General features: G+C 34.3%; 1 non-coding gene across 1 annotated transcript; it reads left to right on the plus strand.

The window, feature by feature from the left end:
- Positions 1-3324: 3324 nt before the first annotated feature.
- LOC141676432 (small nucleolar RNA R71) lies at positions 3325-3431 on the plus strand. The gene has a single exon (XR_012557022.1). It is a non-coding gene; the product is annotated as a small nucleolar RNA R71 (small nucleolar RNA).
- The last annotated feature ends 1709 nt before the right edge of the window (positions 3432-5140 follow it).

The following is a 5140-nucleotide window of genomic DNA, read 5'->3' on the forward strand; positions in this document are numbered from 1 at the left end:
AGCCAATTCAGAATCCGTATCTAATATGATTCTCATAATTAGAACAAACATAAATCATGTATATATCAATATATATACAGATTACATAATCATCTTATGATTATACAACTCACATGAATATCATATATTTAAAACCATACATATATAAGCATATTATATCAACATCAAATCATGGCGAATCACGTACATGCTCATATATCGAAAACAGTTAAACACATAAATGAATTAAAAACTTTTCGCAAGTAGCTCTGATGCCATTGAAGGGTTTTTAGCACATAAACGCAACGAAAACGTAAATTTAAATCTTAAAAAAAACCGAAACCCTCCGCAGGATCCATGCGAAAAATAATATTTAATTCGTAGTTCAGTATGTTTACCTTAAGAAGCTTTACATTAATGGAAAGATGGAGGTCTTTAATAGCGATCCAAGAACGATGAACGGAAATCCCTAGCAGCTGCTCCTCAAGTGTGAAGCACTCCACCGGTATCCACCAAGAGTACAATATGATGGAGGAGGAAGAGGTTGAGAGAATTAGTTGTCTCCCTCTTGTTTTACTTTAGAATTAGGGTTGATTATTTGGGTTGAGGCAAATAGGGTTTATAATAGTATATTTATAGGCAAAATTTTCAGCTGAAAATTTTCCATAAAATATTATTATTATTAACCCTTTAATTGATTATTCTTATTAACCAATTAACTAATAATTAAAACACCTTTTAATCATTAATCCCTTTTCTAAACACTTTAGAAAAATAATTATCTCACTTGATTTAATTTCTAAAATTAAATTCTTAATTAATAATATTAAGAATTAATTAAATCTCATTTAATCAATTATTAAATCTGCTAATTAATTATTTATTTCATAAATAAATAATTACCAGCCATTATTAATTAATTCCTCCACCATTAAATCATTCTCTTTTATGGTGTGACCTTGTAGGTTCAATATTAAGCCGGTAGTAGAAATAAATAATAATAAAACTATTTTATCATTATTTATATAAATTTTCTAATTCATTAAATATGATTAATTAATAAATTAATCATATTTATTCTACATCGTGAGGGATACTTCTCAGCATATCGCGACTATCCGGATAATACGAATTCACTGCTTAGAATACCAAGAACCTATTAAGTGAGTAGTTACCGTACAAACAATTCCTTCTACCCTGCAATGTCACGATTAAATACAAGGCATGAAACTTGTGTCAAGCCTATCTTATTTAATCATTTGCTTTCCCATTCACTATGCTTAGTTCTATTTAATGTAAATTAGAAACTCCTTTCTAATTTCATTCACTCTGGCCAGAGATTCCTGAACTAGCATAAGTAGATCAGCATTGAACATTCTCTTTCTTCACTGGAAGGGGTAGATCCTTTATTGATCATACACTATCTTCGTGTACAAATTCCTATACCCAGTAGAGCCCTTATAACTGTCCCTGGAGACTAAAAACTAAACCAAAGCATAGTTCAGTGTACACAAGATGACTATGATGACCTCAAGTCTAAGGATACTTGTACAACTATCACTATGTGAACAACTGCTGACACGTGAGTGAACTCCATCAGTTGTTCAGTTGTGTGAGTCATGTTCAGTGAACTTATTCTATAATAAGCACCTACATACTAGCTATAGTGTCACTACACAAATGTCTATGAGAACAGACATTCTTCATAATGAAGCAAGCATAGTATGTACCGATCTTTACGGATTAATAATTACCAGTTAGTAATCCTACGACCAGGAAATATTTAATTTTAGAGTTATCATCTTTTAGGTCTCATTATTATGATCTCATCATAATCCATAAAAAGCTTTACTCTAAAGTATAGTATATCTTATTTAAACACTTAAATAGATAAAGCCCGCAATAAAACCAAAACAAGTCATTTACTAATATCAATGAAATCAAAACAGATTACATAAAAGTTATTCCTAAATCATCATACATGATTGGACTTAGGACACATCTCTTTCAGCTTTGTCAATAAATAATGCACCTAAATGACAAGGGATTGAAAAACTTCTGGGATCTTTAAGTTTAGGTGGAGACTTATTTTGTAAAACAGCACTACACTCTTCAGTAAAAGCTACCGTCTCCACCTCACCAAAAGATCATTTCTTTGTCAAAATATCCTTTAGAAACTTTGCATATGATGGAACTTGAGAAATTAAATCGGTGAAAGGAACTATTACCTTAAGAGGCTTGACAAGTGTCATGAACTTACCAAACTGTAGATCTACCTTTGTTCTATTCATCCTGCTGGGGAACGGAAACTTAGGCACAAATGGTGGAGGAGTATTTATAATCTTCTCGTTCTCGGCTTTCTTGCTTCCTTTAGTTCCACCCTTGTTTGTCTGGTCAACATCATCCATATTGTCGTCTTTGCTGGTGTCCTTCTCTTTATCATCAGTCACATCAGTATTAGGCATTGAAGGACCATCAAATGTAAGACCACTCCTAAGAGAAATAGCATTCACATTCTCTTTTGGATTTGTTGGTTGTGATGGTAAAGAGCCAGGTTGCCTTGCAGTTGAAGAACTAGCCAATTTTGCAATCTGAGTTTTCATCATCTTGTTATGGACTTTCATATCTTTAATCTCTTGCATCAGTAATTTCAGCATCTCATTTGTCTGATCAGGATGTGCAGCTTGACTAGCTTGAGGAGCGTAATTTTGAGGAGGCTTCTGAAATCCAGGAGGATTCATAGGTCCCTGAGAAGGCCTATACTGTTGTTATTGAGAGCTCTGATAAGATAACTGATACTGGTGTCGCTGATTAGGCATAGGAAGATTTTGAGCATTGTTGTTCCTATATGAGAAATTCGGATGGTCTCTCCAACCAGGATTATAAGTGTTGGAGTATAGATTATACTGCTGCCTCTGCTGAAAAATATTTGTTTGCTCCATCTGAAAATTTTATGAATTTTGAAAATTGTATGAGCACTTGTTACTTATGTGGCCTTGGATTCCACATACTTCACAAACAAGATTATCCATGGGAGCCATGGATGATAATCCATTAATACTCATAGAAGGAACAGTAGATGCCTGCGAATTCTTCAATGAATGAACCTCCTGATTTAATGCAGCGAGCTGAGATGATAAAAGAGAATAAACCTCCACTTCAAGTTTACCCCCCTTTTTAGGTGCTCTCGGGTTATTGAAGTGATGAGTAGCCAAATTTGCAAGAAAAGTATATGCATCATCGACTCCTTTATCTAGAAATACACCACCTGCAACATTATCAACCGTACCTTTGGTTTTAGGATCAAGACCATTGTAGAAGCATTTTATCAGAAACCACTTCTCAAGACCATGATGAGGGCATGCACGTTGAAGATCTTTGAATCTCTCCCAAGCATCTTTAAAAGACTCTCCATACTCTTGTTTGAAACCCGTCATCTTGTCAATCAAATCATCAGTTCTGTTTGGAGGGAAAAACTCAGTTAAGAAAGCTTGAGCAATTGCATTCCACTCAGTCACATTGATATCATTCAACCATTTTGAGCTTTATCACGAAGAGAAAACCCGAACAACATGACTTTAAGCTGGTCTGCAGTGACACCCCGATGTTTGATGGTAGAACAGAGTTGTTGAAACCTTTGCAGATGAAGTGTAGAGTCTTCAGATGGAAGACCAGCAAACTAATTATGTTGGATCATAGTAAGCAACGCCTGTTTGATCTCAAAATTTGTTGCTTCAATAGTTGGCATAGTAAGACCAGTAGGCACACCACTCAGAGAGGGCTGTGAATAGTTCTTCAAAGATTTAATAGAAAGTTCTGCCATTATGATCTTTGAATCACCGAGATTTTGCTGCCTTTCTTTTCTTACTCGATTTATGTATTGCTGACAAGTAATCCCAAAATCCGGACTAAGAGGAGTTACTTCTGCTTCTTTTATGGACCTGGGCATCAACAACTAAAACAAGAAAAGGCAGTGAAATATGCCTCAACTGGAAGTGAACCTCTAATGAGACAAAGGAAACAATCTAAAATAATCAAAATAAAATCTATAGAAACTAGGCATCTCTCCGGCAGCGGCGCCAAAAACTTTATCTGTAAAATTGTAATACCGCAAGTGCACGGTGTCTGTTGTTAGCAGGTATAGGCAAGTACGGGTTGTATCCACAAGGAGACTGTTTCAAGGACTTTAATTCAACTACTACAAATTATTTCTGGATTAAATCGAGTGTTGTGAAATTTTAGCTAACTAAATAATGCAAATTTTATATGGTTAAAATCAAACAACTAAAGTCTAGGGCAATATAGGTTCACCATGCTTACACCAAAACATTCACAGAAATATAACAATTTATTGGGTCGAGTAATTAAAGTAATAGTTAATCTCTCTCAAGCATTAACACCTTCAAAAATCCAATTATGCTCTCGCACTAATCCTCAATTCTGCTAATCGTATATGTGCCTCTGGCGAGTAAAATCTCTCGATCTATTACCCCTATTTGCATACAATTAATCCATGATATTGGCCAATTACATAGATTAAACAATAAAGCATATCAATTAGAATCACTCCTTACCCATTAAACTACTAATAAATCAAAGAGTTGTCATGGTGCAAACATGGCTTTCCTTAAGCCCTAGAATAAGACTACTCACTCATATTAACAATGAAAGCAACAAGATTAAAGAAGAAAGCCATAAAAGATATATGCTAATAAATAAGAAGAGATAGAAATACCTTAAACTTTGTATAAATGAAAAACAATGAATCCAAGGTTAATCCAAGTGCATACAATAGAAGAGATGAAGAAAATAAAACCCTAGCTATGTGAATCTCCGTCCGTATATCTCCCTATAACTAATGATAAAAACTCATCATAAAACTAAAAGTATCCTCCAAAAATAATATCTGATCCTATTTCTAATATTAAAAGTATTTTTAATGTTCTAATAATAATCCAAAAAGAATTCCATAATGGAGTAGGAATTTAATATAAAATTCGCAGCTGTTTTTGCTCCCCAGTTTTCGGGCTCTTCCAGTTGGACTTTGCTTTTGGGTCTATCTCTGAATTAGGGAAAATCTCGCAAGCTTCGCGTGGACTATAAGATCATCAAAAACGGATTTCTGGATCTCTAGATATGGCTCAAACAATATTTGCAGCCC

Source organism: Apium graveolens, chromosome 7, assembly GCF_009905375.1.
Source record: "Apium graveolens cultivar Ventura chromosome 7, ASM990537v1, whole genome shotgun sequence".
In the NCBI taxonomy this organism is placed as follows: Eukaryota; Viridiplantae; Streptophyta; class Magnoliopsida; order Apiales; family Apiaceae; genus Apium; species Apium graveolens.